Source organism: Castor canadensis, chromosome 1 (assembly GCF_047511655.1).
Source record: "Castor canadensis chromosome 1, mCasCan1.hap1v2, whole genome shotgun sequence".
In the NCBI taxonomy this organism is placed as follows: Eukaryota; Metazoa; Chordata; class Mammalia; order Rodentia; family Castoridae; genus Castor; species Castor canadensis.
The window spans coordinates 35,892,381-35,908,842 of record NC_133386.1 but is presented as its reverse complement, the minus strand read 5'-3'; the positions used below and the strand labels follow the sequence as shown (position 1 = coordinate 35,908,842).

Here is a 16,462-nt window from a genome sequence, read left to right as displayed (position 1 = left end):
GAAAATAAATACAGAAAAGCATCAAACAGGGGACTAGGTAGATGTGATGGTACACACCTGTAATCTTATTACTCAGGAGGCATGAGTATCTTGAGTTTCAGGCCAGCTGGGAATACACAGGTAGACTCCGTTTCAAAGAAAAAAAAACATATAATGGTTGAAATAAAAACCCAATAAATGTGCATAATGAACATAATGGATAGTTATGCTGAAAAAAGTTACAACATTTGGAAACCAGAAGATGGAAATCTTCCAGTGGGGAACACAATAGCAACCATAAAAGGAAGAAAAACAATCCTTACTAATAGAGCATTAATATGTACATAAGAATGAAATTGTAGAAGACATTTGATAAAAAAGATACAATTCCAGAACATTAAAAAATGATGATAAAGCTATGTACAAAGGAAAGTGGTTGGAAAAGAAAAAATCCATACTAGACATATAATAGTGAATTAAAGATGATAAAATAATGGAACATTCCAAAAATTTGCAAAAACAATAAGTAGATCATGCACAATAATCAGATATTAGATATTTCACCAGCAACTGTACAGAAAAAGGTGATGGAATCATGTTTTCAAAGCATTGAAAGATAAGAAAAAAGACCTTAGATTCTAGGATTCTATATCTTGTCAAATATCATCAATTTCAGGACATGTAAACATATTTTCTTTTCTGAAATCTAAGGCCTCCAAATTATGTAACAATAACAAACCTTGAATGCTATTTAGATAATGTATTTTAAATAACAAAATATCTGTCTAGGATATGTTGAAAGACATCTATGAAGTTGATGTGATGACATGAGTAAACTTAATCTAACATCTTGGCAAAATGTATTTTTGAACTAAAAAATTACCAAGGTTAAAAATATGTGAGTGTAATGTATATTACATATACATAAATACACAAACATATTTTACATAGATATGCTTATATATAAGCATAACTTTAAAATATGTATCCAGACTTAAGTGATAGATATTCTCAATTAAGTGTTGGTCAACTGATGAATGGATAAAGAAAATGTGGTACACATACAAAACAGAGTATTATTTGACCACAGGAAAGAATGAATTATGTGACAATATGGATGGAACTTGAGATCATCATGTTAACTGAAGTAAGTCAGGCATAGAAAGACAAATACTGTATGATCTCATTCATGTGATATCTAAGAGTTGACCTCATAGAGGATGAGAATGGAATGGCAATTAGCAAAGTCCTGGGAAAGTAGGGAGGGGAGGAAGGACAGAGAATGGTTGATGAATGGGTAATAAATCACAGTTACACAGGACTATGAAGCTCTGGTGTGGTACTGCATTGTAGGGTAACTATAGGTTCTGCATGCCTCAAAAGCAGTTTCAACATGACAAAATGATAGCTAGTTAGAGACAGATACTTTAAAGCTGATTTATACATTGAATACATATTTAGGTATATCACATGGTCTTTCATCATTATGTACAATTTTTTCTATGTATTTGTTAAAAATGTAAATAATCATGATAATAATTCCAATTCTTATTATATAACTTTATAGATCAATATATTGATAATGACTCAACTAAAGAGTGTGATATGAGTATTAAATTTGCTCAATTCTATAAGAATTCTATATGTTAAGCAAGTGCTCTGCTACTAAGATAGATCCGAGTCCCTATCTTATTAGTATTCTTAAACTTTTCTCCAAATGGATGAAACACAGTAACACAAATACATTTATTGCTGAATATGTTGGCCCTTTTGTTGACATTATAAATCCTCATTTGTAATGAGGATTTTTCTACTATATATTCATCCATTGTATTTCCTAATTTTTTACCACAAGCTGGCTTAATCTATTTGATTTGGCTAAATATATATACATTAAACTTCTTTCTTGAAGCAGAAACTTTCATTATAACTTGTTTACAAATATTTTTAGTATACCATACGTTATTATAAATCCTAGTATTTTCATTTCAATTATTTAATATTTGCTGTGAAATATGTTAATATTTTGGAAAGAGGCATTCTAAGGCCATTCCATAATCACAAGGGTGACTGGAAAGCTTCTGGATGGTTTATGGTTGACAAGTAGCTTCATCCAATATATAACAAGCCTAACCTTGTGTTTAGGTTGTGAGACAATATGCTGATAAAGAAAAGGTCACAAAGCTCAATTACCTTAAATGTTAACTAATGTGCAAATTTCTTGTACATCGCCACCTATGAAAGAAAAAGAATTAAAGGGGTGGAAAGGTGAGAGGCAAGAAAATAGGTACTTCCTCCTCTACTCTCCAATAAGAGCTCTGCCATAATCTCAACCCCCAGTACTGGCACCATGGCTTTCCTTCTTTCCTGTTCCTGGATCTTTGCTGGTTGCCTTTCTACCTCTTTAGCAGGAGTTTCTAATCTCTCACATCTGATCCCCCTTTGTGGAAGGAGAGTCCTGGTCAGCTCAGTAACTATAGGGTACAGAATGGAGTGTACATTATTGATCTCTGGGTATTCACTGACAGAATGGGGATGTGTAAAATCCTATTGATCCAGACAGCCAGATATTTTGCAAAATTTTCTCCAGAAAATAAACAGAATATTTTATGGGAATTGCCTCTGCAGCTTGGCTGGCTATATAATTCAGGTAAGAAATGCTGCTATCTTTATCTTAACAGTATATTAGTATAACAATGAGGTTTGGAAAAGGGGGTCTGTATATCCCATACATGCTTTTGAAAACGGAGGCTGTTTTCCTTCCCTTTTATCTCTCATATTCATTATGTTTTCACTTCCACTTCTCCTTTCTGAGAATTCCTTCATTTGTGGGTTGTAGGTTTATATGATAAATTTAAATGAGACATAGGCATAATGACAAAACACAAAGACATCATTTGTAACCTACTGAGAATTTTACTATTATTCACTGAAGTACTGCTAAGAACAGAAGGTGTTAATGAATTAGTTTGAACCTTTTGAGTCTTAACTGTGATTACCTGTTCATTGCCATGGAGCAGCACCTTGTTCATTGAGGATATTTCTCTGCAAGCAATGGCTTCCTCTTAGAAATAAGGCACCTTCTAGTGTTTACATAGAAGGTATGTTTTGGGGTAAAATATTACTGAATGAAAAGATAATTTCTTCTTTTTAATAGAAGAGCTCATGAGACAGATTGGTGCCCGTTGCCCACTCTACACTGATATCACTGCCAATAAGTAAAGGGAGAGAGAGAAAGAAAAATAATAATTTCAATAGTCAAGTCTCATGCTTATGTAACTTATACTGTTCAGGTAAAACTCTTCCGATATTTTCTCTCACCTAATACCACAACCTTATGATGAAGTGAATGTTATTTTACCCTTTTTATAGTGGGGGAAACTGAGGCATAAGTGGATACATTATGTATAAGTGATAGACAAAAGATTTGGGTCAACTCTAGATAACTTCTTTTGCAATGAGTGAAAATTGCTTCCATAATTTTGAAAAGGAAATTAGAGAAGGCAGTAAATGGATGAAATTTTTAAAAAGCAAAAAACTGAGACCTATAATTAAAAGTCTAAAGTTACCATGTGGTTAAAGAAAAGAAAATATATTGGCTGAGAGATGGAAAATAAAAAATAATGACTGATGGGAATTATGAACACAAGTAATTCAGAAGTAAATGTTTATATCCCTACAAGTAAAATATTTCCAGATAAGTGGTGACCATAACCAGTTTCAAAGATGCATAACAGATACAATTCTTCATTCTGTGTCCTCCAGGAAGATTAGCTGATCCTACTAGAAGGACGGACTGTGGTTATGAATCTGGAGATCGTCTGTGCATCTCTGTGGACAGCTTGTGGGCTGGTAGGTCATGCTTGCACAGCAAAATAGATATTATTCTTCCCCAAAAGTAAGCATTGTCTCTAAAAGTTAGAGACAGATAAAACTGTCCAATTTTAAAGTGAATCTACAGTGGCTTTTATGTTACTAGCTTTTAACAGCAATGTCAATGATTTTTAGGACATATTAAACTTTTCACAAGACTGAATCAGGGCACTGTTTAGAATCATGGTCTCTCAAGGAAGAACACTAACAATAATTAGACGGCAGGTCCCATAAGTACAAACAAGGTGACTTTTCAAATAAAGGAGAATATGAGGTGAGAGCCCAAGAAAATAATGAGTTTTCCTTTTTATTCAGATGAAATGTGTTAAATGTTGAAATTCATAAACATTAGAGAATGATACTGCAGTTCATTTTATCAATTTGTAATCTAAGTTTCCAGTCATATACATAAGGCTAAAATAGGAGTATTTCAGATTCTTTAATTTTGTGTTTTTCTCATGAAATTCATTTACACAATTTTTTTAGAGATGTCTTATTAGAAATAAGATCACATTAAATTTCAATTTCTAAAAGTGACACACTCTGTATGTATCCCTGGATGTTTTCATCACATTACTTGGAGTCATTCTTTTCTAAAGCTCACAAATAATCAGACCCATAGATCTAGAATTTTTTTTTTTTACTGGCTTATTGTTCTAGAGTAATCCTGCCACACTTGGGTGTTGGTTTGCACTGACAAATGCATGGATATGCTGAAAGCATTTCACATGACTGAATTCTAAATCTCCTGGATAGGTTATCCATGGGAAGAAAATTTAGAGTCTTATTTGATTATCAATTCAATTATTTGTTGATCTAATGATCTATTGGCAGAATTCATCAAAATTTTTGTTTTAAAGTCATAGAATAAAGAAAAGACTTAGTGATATTATACTTACAAAGTAAAATTACATATTTGAAACAGTAAATACCCATTTACTAAACTACAATCATGTTAGAATATATATATATATATATATATATATATATATATACAATTCAAAATACAACCTCAGTAAAAAGTTTTATACCATTATGTGGGCCATTTGATAGTTTCTTCCATAGTTTACTTAATGCTTTGAAGAATCTATTAAAATTATTTTTCTTTTAAAATATTGTAGTTGAGTACTTTAACCATTATATAGTCATGATTATAGGACATTAAATATATGATTGCCAATAAGATTTTATTAAAAATCTTTGTGGTACTGGGTTTTGAACTCAGGGCCTCATGCTTGTTAGACAAGCACTCTACCATATAAGCCACATGCCCAGCCCTTTTTTGCTTAAGTTATTCTTCAGGTAAGGTCTCGTGTTTCTTTCTGGCTGGCTTCAGACCAGGATACTCCTATCTATGACTCCCATGTAACTTGGATTACAGATGTGCATTGGCCACCATACCTGGCTTAATATATATTTTTATCAATATCTAACTTTTCTCACACGTTTATGGATCTGTGAAATGACTTAATGACCTATGCCTTCCTTAAAAATATATTCTGTTATTTGTTAATGCTTGTTGTAGTAATAAGCTTTTTGTCCTTGCAGATATAAATTATTTTCTGAGTGTATTACCTTTTCTTCCTGCCATTGATTCTGGAATAATGGGGATATCATCAGACCAAGTCACACTTTTGCCACTACCCAAGGATCAGACAAGGTTTTGTTACAGTATTTCTGATTGTTATTCATCCTTCTCTGAGGAAATGAACAAATGAAGTGCCGTCTTTCAGGTTCTTTCTTTGTGTTTTATACTTTATTCCCTTAAGACAGAAAATACAGAAAAGCCCTTTTGTTGACTAAAACTTTTTTCTAGGATATTTTTTGCATATTTGACAAAATATTCCTTTATATGAAAGCATAAATTATTATGCTTGATATACTAGTAATATTTATTAGTAGAGCATGGTGTATGATTACATCCACTGTCCCAAAAAAATACTAAAAACATTTATCCATTCTTCTCAACTCAAATTATACCAGAAACAGCATACAAAGCATTTTGCTATATATGAACAGGCTAGTATGATTAACTGCAACTTGAGGTAGAGGTAAAGTATGGAATCATAGAAGAAATATGATTATAAAATTGATGTTGGAGTACCTACCTAACAGTGCAAACCTTAAGTTCAAACCACAGTACTGCCAAAACCTCAAATACTTGATATTAGACCAAACAACTTATTTCAACTAAATTAATAAATGATTATATGTGCATATAACTAAGTAATGTTTTCTGAACTAAAACATATTCAATGACATAAAATGCATTGGTCAAACATAGACACAATCTAAAATCAGTGATCAAAATATGAATTTATTAGTTCTTAATTTATTAATGCATTAGAGTAAATTGGACATTCAAAGAATATAGTTCTTACTCTTAAAATTTCATGGCACTTTTAATAATGTTTGTGGAAAAATGATAAAATCAAGAATCACGGTTAGTACAAAATATGGACTCTGAAAATACTTGATGCTCATTTCTTCTATTTCATGTGCTTTATATAAACTAATGAACATTTTGCCTTTTACAAAATGTTAGACAATAAGCTCTTCTATATGCATTCTTAGAAATACAATATTCCTTTTATGTTAAATATTGCTCAGTTATGTATCTGCCCAAGTTTGGATTTCAGGGAGAGCAACTGAGCAGTTCAAGTAATAAATTTTCTTCTTTTCTGTTCTGTAGTGTATGCAGTCCCCTGCCAGTAACTTTGATTGGCTCTTGAACTACTTCTGGGCTGCACACATCTCCCACTGGAAATATTTTGCCAGTGCTTTTGGAGATAGGTAAGAATGGATCCAAAGCCATCTCTGTTTAACATGCTAAATGATTTTTAGCTTATCTATACTTTTGCTTCTTCATCTTCTAGAGTGATATTGATTTTCATTCATAATATTAAATAATAAACTTCCTCATTAGGGATTATTCCATGAGTTACAAATATTTTAGCAAGATTTTGCTTGGAAAGTATTTTATGATGTGCAGGCAAAAATTTGAGAAAAAAAATTACATTAAAACTAAACAACACGGAATGAATTTTTCTAATTGTAGAAAACAGAATATAAATATATGTATAATTTTATTACTTTGATTATAAATATAAAATATAGCAGCACATGCTTGAGAAAATATCTAGTATTAGGTAAGACACTACATACTGTAACACCTAGAAGTGCAAAGGTAAAAATGACTTGGGTTTTGTAGTGAGTGGCACATCCTAGGTTGTAAAATCAATCAGAATAAGGTATAGTGTGTAAACCTGGGTAGGGCAAAAAACAGAAGCAAGAAAGGAGGGATTATTGAAATTGTACATGTAGATAAATAAATCCAGTGGAATCCACATTCCACTAACTATTGGTTTTCCCACCTATTGGGTCACCCTTCAAGGTAAAGGCCATGTTAGTTGATTCATAGGCATTGCTTCCTTTGTTGATATGGCTTCAGCACCTGGGTATTCATCTGGGCCATAGAGGAGGTAACTCCATGACAGTATCTGTGATGGTATTTTAGGTTGCAGATACACAACAGCTGGAAATCAGTTTCCCTTTCTGTGCTGATGATGGGAACACAGATGAGATGATGCCATAAAGATCTTGAGTGGAGATAGTCCATCACAATATTTTGATTGATAGTAAATTATATCATATATTATGGTTTTTCTTTTTTTCCTTTGGAAACATTTCAGGTTTGCAACAAAAAGTAAACCAATAGAAAACTACACCTTTGAACACAGGAACCATGATTATTTTAAATATTTAAAATTCATTGCAGATTTTTTTCTTTGTGTATTTTATCCCTTTTATGGACTTAGATAATCAAGTTTTTTATATTTAGTTGTATTAGCACAATAGAATTTTGTTAGAAATAACAGTATTTTGAACAGACCACATTTATTTTTAAAATGCTCTTAAATCATATAACCTGAAGTTTTTGGTAAAAGATTTAAGTTTTTATATGACTTTTTTTTATTATCAGAATGGTAAAACCAAAAAGCATCTACTGTATTAGTAATTAGTAGGATCCTAGATTCACTAATTGTTTTGATGACTATATTCTGTTTCTTGAACTTTCACCTTTTCCTTGGTCTTTCTTTTAAGTGTCAATAAATCTCTTCCATAAATGAAATTTTTGAAAAGCTACAATTTAATAAGTAAAAGAGTAAGAATTAAGTACACTTCAATAGTAAAAATAGTAACAGAAATTAGACTAAATACTTCAATGTAATATAACTCATTTCAATATCATTTCTCTTTATTGGTAATGCATCCATTCCTGAGATGTTCAGTAAGGAGTTTATAATCTTACAGCTAGTGGATGGCATTGCTCAGTCAAATTCCCTGTGACTCCCCCGTCCATCCTCTTGGCCCAGTAGGTTGTGCTGCCTGTAATGCATGAGGCTTGCAAACTTGTTTTCAAAGATCAATTCTACTGAGGGTTTTCCCTTAGTCTTAAAAGTTGTATTGAAAATAAAAATATGCTTAAACTTTTGCAAGTATAATGAAACAGAAATAAATGGAACAGAAATAAAATGTAACATTCACTTCCTTTAATGAGAAATCACTCAATCTGAGGAGGAATAAGCAACAGCTACAATTACTTAACTGAACACACGTGCTATTTTTCACTGCTCAGGTAGCAGGTGAGTGAAGTATGACCTCCCTATTTTTCAGTTAGTGCAGGCGCTCCTGAGGCAGGAGGGTGGACAGGCCTAAGAGACTGACCACAGGTCCTGCTGTTTCTACTACAAGAACTCAACAAAATCTTAGTTTACTTCTAAAACTTACACTTGAGTATGACATCTTTTAATTATTTTTGATTATTTATCACATACATTTTTATAAGCTAATTGTTTAAAAAGTTAAATGATTTTGACATAAACTGTTATAACCATAGAACTCAGCACTGTCACTAGTTCTTACTGAAGTTTTGTACATTTGCTATATTTCTCTAACACATTCGTATACCACTTTTGACTTAATTTTCCGTTGTAAGTATTATCCTTTGAGTCACCACTGAAAGTCATGGTATAGCTCACATCATCCTCAATTCACATGCACACCATTGGCAAACAGCAGGCTCTCTGTAGAGTAGTTAGTGATGTTTGGTTATGTTGACATTCAGAGCTTACATTAGTATGGCTGTAATCAATATTCACTTATTTGCCTACACTAAATTGATTCCTTTTCCTCACCATCTTCTTTTTGGAGCTGATCATTGTCTTGTGTGTTTAAATTCTTACTGTAACACTACTGCTCTTTGATCAGCAAGCTGATATACTATCTTCTCAAGTTGCTCAAAGCATCAGGAAGTGGATATACACCCTCTTTTTAACAATGTCTGTTTCAAGCCAGATACGATCCTGTGATCAATCTTCTCTGCTGTCTTGGGGATTTTCTCTGTATCACCCATTTCCATTTCTCTATCTTAGTATTTGTTGGTGTATTTTGTTTTGGTAGAACAAAACCTCTAGAAGATCCTAAACATTGTATGATGGTAAAACTATTTTAGAAGCTGCATATATGAGTATCATTTATTCTGTCATTCTTGACTGAGGATTTAGATGAATATAGAAGTCTAGGAGGCAATTTTCAGGATTTTGGTAATTTCTCACTAATTTTTAGCTTCACACTTGCTGTTGAAAAGTCTAGAAAATTGTTTTTTCCCCCTGATTGCTATGTTGTTTAGGGGGTCTCATCCTTATTAGAGGTTTCCCTAGGTTAAATGGTTGTGGAGGCATACGTAAATTATTTAGCAGCACTAGAATTCTGAGTACTGCAATGGAGTTTTTCTACTATGAACATACCTCTAGGGAAATCTTAATGTGTAGCTGAACTAAGCAATCATTTAACTATTGACAGCCATGGTGTCAATAATATCACCATTTTTCTTGAGTTCACCCTGTGTTCTATCTAAGCAGGAAGGATTGAAGGAATGAAGGAAGGAAGAAAGAATACAGATCACTGTTTTACCACTTCCAAGCATAGAGACAGGGAAGAGCTTATACGCATGGGAACTGAGTAGAAAAGATGTAATCTCTGAGTCATGCTATGTTTCTTAAAACTGACAAGCACAATGGAAGCAATGTCTTGGGGATTAATTGATTTCTGGAAATCAAAATTGTACAAAAGTGCATCTTGTGTTTGCTGAATATTACACATGTGCTGTGCAAATAAAATTAAAAGATATTTCTCCTAGATATTAGAATAAGATCTAATGACATAAGCAAAATTCAAATATATAGATGGTACCACAAAAATATAGGAAAAAGGGGAAGTGGCTGATTTCAAATCAAGTGATATCTGTGATGAGGCTTGAAAGAGATGTTCCTGGTGAGCCACGTGGGGAGTGTGCAATGGTTGATAGGGAAAAACAATGTTTGCAAACCTTGTCACTCAACATGCTTAGACAGCTCTAAGGACAGGAGCTATGAATTACATAATAACTATTTACTACTATCCACTGTAATTATTTGATCCCTATGTAAGTGAGAACATTTGGCTTTTTTTCAAAACAAAATTATTATTTATTAAAATTTCATAATTTATAAAATTAGCATTTTGAGAGAATTTTTCAGGTTGAAAAACTCCACTAAGAGAAGACCAGGACTAGGACACTCAATGTCTTGGGGATTAATTGATTTCTGGAAATCAAAATTGTACAAAAATGCCTGAATCCAGCAAAAATTTTTACTTAGACATTTTATATTTATTTCTACACGTCCAAAGGGTATTATTTAAACACATTCTTACATCCAGCTTTTATATGATGTTCAAGTATGATGTACTTAAGTGAAAGTTATAAAACAGGAAGTAAAATATTACAGATATTTTGGTGGTGCTTGGATTTGAACTCAGAGCTTCGTGTCTGCTAAAGCCTCCAGCTTAATTTTTTAATTAGCTATGTTCAGCACTCCTGAACAATGGACTAAGTGCATCACAGTATAAAACCTATTTTCTACATAAAGAATGAATTTTGTTTGTTGACAAAAAATGAAGTGAATTTGAAATTCTGAGGTGATTAGTCATAACTGAATACTTTGTCCATTTGCATTTTAGATTTTTCTATTATTCTAAACAAGAAGAAGATTTTGAGAAAAAACTGGGCTGTTGCTGTAAATTATTTAGCTGCATCCCAATTTCCTTCAACCTTAATTAAATCACATGACTTCCAGAAGAGCCTGCCACCATGAGTCCTTGTTAGTTCGGACATAGTACTTTTCATCAGTGACTTCACTGCTCTTCAGAATACATTCCTGTTGGCTCTAAATGTTCTTAGCATGGTGGACAAGTCTACGCGTAAGAATTTTAAAACAATACTCTAAAATATCATGATTGCATTGAACAAATTTCAATCTGTTAAATCTAAGAGGTGTGTAAATCACAACACACACTAATTTGATCAGAGGTATAGACATTACAACATATACTCTCAAAAGAAACAGGATTTCCTATGGTGTTGTTTCAATTTCCTTAGCAATAATTAATTTTGACATATGTCAGGATCATTAAACAACCTTGGTTCTGACACTCAGGTCCTGTCCTATCATCTGAAGACCATATTTGAAAGTATAGATCAACTAAATCACACTTTTATTCCACACAAATACATATACTACTTATTTTGCTCATAAGAACTTATTTTTTGAACTTTCTACTTTAAGGTGATAAAGGAATTTCAAAAGGTAACCTGTCATGATTAGTGAAATTACTATCAATTTGATTTATCTGATTTCCTTTTATCTAATACTATTAGTTAAGGAAGAGGTCTCTTTCTCCATTAGTTAAAAATAAGTTTTCTAGCAGAGTGAGAAACAGGATTCATTAGTTACACATTTGAAGATTACTATATCATTTCCATTTTCTACTTATGCACTGATTTTTAAATCAAATAGAAACATAACTATACTGTTAGTGCTTTTCAAAAGAAAAAATGAATTTCTAAGATATAAGTGAAGCAAATTAGGCATAAATAAATAATTTATACTTTAAAAAAAACTTTTCACATTACTTAGTGTATCAAAAATATCCAAGCACATTAGAGACTTGGCATGACTGGAGTGTCTGTTACTGGAGTCATGCTGTAGTATAGTTGAGTCAGTCACCAGGCAGCTTTCCTCCGCATAAGGAGTAGTAATCAAGTGTCCTTCTGTTTGTGAAAATCTTTCTTGGAGCTTTCTATCAGAAAGTGAATTGATTTAATACATTTTGTTTAATACATTACAGTATTTTGTTTCATGAGTTTATCATAATTAAGGACATTAGATTATTATAAGCTATTTCCAATAACCAGTGACATTCATGCATACTTTAACTGCATAATTTATGATTTCACCACTAATTGCACATTAAGGATGACATAAAATTGAAAGATCATTATTGCTAAAGAGTTATTTACAATAGCAAACACTGTAACAATGTGTCATATTTATTTTTCTTTGTGTTATTGATTTTATGATTAATTATTTGAAAGGAAATGAAATAAATTTGACCAATCACTATGGGAACTTAAAAAATGTTTTTGCAGGGTTTTACATGTAATAATTTTGTATCTTTTCCAGAATCATTCTCTTTGACTACATGGAAGACATTAATGATGAGACCAGTTACAAGGAAGATATTTCGAGAACTTTTCAAACTATTTTTACAGATACCTATTTAAAAACTTCCCCAAATGATCAGTGAATTAAAAACAAACAGCTGTATATTTTTGACAACAGTAATTTCATAAAATTAATATGATCTCAATCATTAGTCTTGAGGTTTCTGTTGTTGGTCAATGTTCATTAATGAAGAATTTTTCATAAATTCCACCAAAAAATTAATGATTATTCTGTTCAAGTAATAATTCTTGATTTTTAAATTCATCAATACTTACATTTTGAGATCTGAAGAGATTTCATGGAGTTATCAAAAAATCACTAAGAAATTAATTGCTAAATGTTGTTTCTTTAGAACCTGGAACATCTGCTGACCCTTTCAGGTTGGATGAGCACAAAACATGTTCTTTGCAGTACTCATGAGGGGCTAGAAAATTTAGGCTAAGGGAATTACATATGACTTTCTGATATTCTAGTAGACAATTTTAATACTCTTTATAGAAGTAATCTGCATTCATAACTCTGTTTCCTTTTGTTGCACAAAAAAAGAGAAATATGTAAATTAAACCTTACTAAAAACATCAACTTTAGACTTCTTTGCATTTACACCCTAAACATTTCTTATAATAGTGTTTAGACTAATATCTATATTTTTGAGATATAAAATTTCTACCTTGTTTTAGTGAAGAAACATACCTTTGAAAATTCAACTTCAAGACTATGGATTGCTGAGGATTTGATCAAATCAGTAGTCTAAAGAGAAAAAATTTAAATATTGGCAAATGATAAAACTAAATGAAACACAAAATCTTTGTTTTCTGTCAGTATTATGTAACATTTCTGCACATCTGGTCACATTTCCATGGTACCTAATGTGAAAAATTGAGTACTTAATAATGCATCTCATGTCTTAGAGAAATAGAAGAAACTAAACCCAAAATTAGTAGAAGAAAAGACACTATAAAGATCAGAGTATACACAAGTAAAATAGAGACTAAAAGAACAATACACAGGATCAGTAAAATAAAGAGTTGGTACTTGGAAAAGATAAACCAAACGTACTGACCATTAGCTACCATAGTCAAAAGAAAGTGAGAAAAGACCCAAATAAATAAAATTTGTGTTGGAAAAGAGGTTATTAAGATACCACTAGAATTCATACTAGCATTAGGGAATATTTTGGAAAAATATTTGCTAAAAATTATAAAATCTGTAACAAAAGACAAACTAATGAGCACATGTAACTTACCAAATTTGAAATAAGAATGTATATAAAAAATCTAAAGGGATCAATAACAAGCAATGAGTTAAAAAATGTAATAAAAACTCTCCAAACAAAGGAAGCCCAGGACTGGTTGGAATCATAGATGAATTTTGGTTTTTATCAGACTGAAAAAAAGCACAACAGAAATGCCCCTCAAACTATCTCATAAAATAGAAAAACAGTGCTTTCTAACTCAATCTGCAAAGCTAGTATTACCATGATATCAGAACCTGATAAAGACACAACATCAACCAAAAAGTAAACTAAACACTAATACTCCTGATGAATATAGATGCAAAAATCCTCAATAAAATCCTTGAAAATTTAATTCAACAATGCATTTAAAAAATTATGCACAATCATCAACTTGGTATCATTCCAGGAATGCAAGGATGGTTCAATATGCAAATAAACAAATTAATATAGCACATGAATAGAATGGAATATTAAAAAGTTACATGCATTAACAACAAAATAGATCCAGAAAACATCTTTGATACAACTCAACATCCTTCCATGACAAAATACATGAAAAAAAAAGTGTGAAAACATCATATCTCAACATAAAAAATACTATATACATCAAACCAATAGGCAACATAATACTTAATGAGGGAAAACTGTATTTGCTTTGAAATCATGAATGAAACAAGGTTGTCTACTCTTACTACTCTTCATCAATGTAGTAATTCCAATGATAGCCAAACCAGTAAGGCCAGACAAAGAAAAAAGGGATAGAAATAGGAGATGGAGAAGTCAAATTATCCCTATTTGCAGATGATATTATGATCTTATACTTAGAAGACTTAACAGATTACACCAGAAACTGACTACCCACATGGAGATTATTGAAACTAGACCTATATATCTTACTCTATACAAATGTCAAATCAATCTCAAACAAAGACCTTAATGTAAGACCTGAAAATTCAGGATTCTTTATGTTTTCCAGAGAAAACATATCAAAAGATTGGCACAGGAAATAATGTCTTAAATAGAATTCCAGTACCTCAGGAAATAGCAAAGATCAACACTTGGGATCCCATTAAATAAAAAATATCCTGCACATCAAGGGAAACAATCAATGGGACAGAGACAGTCTACAGAGTAGGAGAAAATCTTTTTTAACTCCTCAAATGACAGAGGATTAACATGCAGTAGATAAAAAGAAGTAAAAAATGAAGTGGAGCAAAAAAGCCAGCTATCCAATCAAAACATGGCAAACATTCATTATTTCCTACTGTATACTAGGAACTATGTGAGAGAGTGGGAAGAAAATGGTTAAGTACAAAGTTTATCATAGGATCATTTTTAATACAAAGATTTTAAGCAATTAAAATTTCCATACAAGAACTGCGAGCATGGGTCAAATGGTAGAACACCTGCCTAGCAAGAGAGACCCTGAGTTCAGATCTCAGTACCACCGAAAAAAGTTCCATAGTAAGAAGTTGGATGTATGTGCTTGGATTTCAAACTTAAAAAGAACAAATTAAATCAATAAGTACTTGCATATCTTTTAATTCATCAATACCTCTGGAGAAATATAAGGTATTAAATACATATGCATAAGTAAGCTGAGAGGCATATATTATAATTCTATTTTAGCAAAAGAAATTTAAATATGCATAGGCAAGAACACCAAAGAAACTCTATCAAAATTTTTACAATAAATTACAGCTTTTTTAAAATCATTAGGGCCCTTGGTCTAAATGAATGATAAAATGAATAAGTAAATAAGTTAATCGGGGCTAATTCATCAAAGATTTCACTACCTAATTTTGACACCCTTTTACTCCTCAAGTATTTTTCCAAATAGCATGAGCAGGAGCTATATTAAGAAAAATTATTGCTGGAAAGATTTGAGAATTTAAAAATCACCATGGTTTATTTTAATGGTCTTAACAGTGTAATGAACCTAAAATCAAAATCTTCCTCAAAACCTCAATTATGTAAGCTTCTGTTTCGCTGACTGCCTTTTACCTGGGACCCTATGGCTTTTCTCTTTTTCCTCATGTGGTCAGCATCAGAACACTGACTCTCATTTCCTCGTGGTTTTGCATAACAAGGGTCAGTGCGGCATGATGAGTACTCTCAAGCACTCCATGATAACTGCAAGCTCTTTAGATCTTACAATCTAAGGCTGATTTAAAAAAATCAAGAGTTATTAATTCAACAAAATAACCATAGTATTAATGTGAATTTAATGCTGTAGTGCATGGAAAATTTCTAACAAAAAAGCATCAGCCAGTAACACCAGAATCCATAAGACTACATAGTTATGATCATATTAATTTTTTAAATTAATGGTTGTTAAAAAGTTAGTGTTTGTTTTTAATTTACTAATCATTTTGAGAAGTTTTTACATAGATATTTATAAATAATTTTAAAAGGTCTAGGTATAGCTTCCGTGCAGCTGTTGTCTTCATTATAATATTCCATGCAAAGAGAATGAATCTGGACAAGATACAAAACTTTTTAACAACTGCAAAAAATGTTTAGCTTCATTGGGCAATAATGGTTGATCAATTTTTTCTCATTTCCTTTAATAGTTAATTGTGAAACTGTCAGTTGCACAAAGAAAAAAATTGTGACATATTATTACATAATCTGCAATATCCTTTGGCAATGTATAATCTACTAATTTTATGTCATTGTTTATGTGCATTTACTGGTAAAATCATAAATTAAGCAAGAAGAGTTTATATATAGAATGCCATTGTATTATTGGCAATACCTTGTAATA

The 16,462-nt window shown here is 31.7% G+C and overlaps 1 pseudogene; it reads left to right on the top strand.

Moving 5' to 3' along the window:
- The first annotated feature begins 2,329 nt into the window (after window positions 1-2,329).
- LOC109688584 (protein LEG1 homolog) overlaps window positions 2,330-16,462 on the top strand; it is a 114,174-nt pseudogene continuing 100,041 nt past the window's right edge.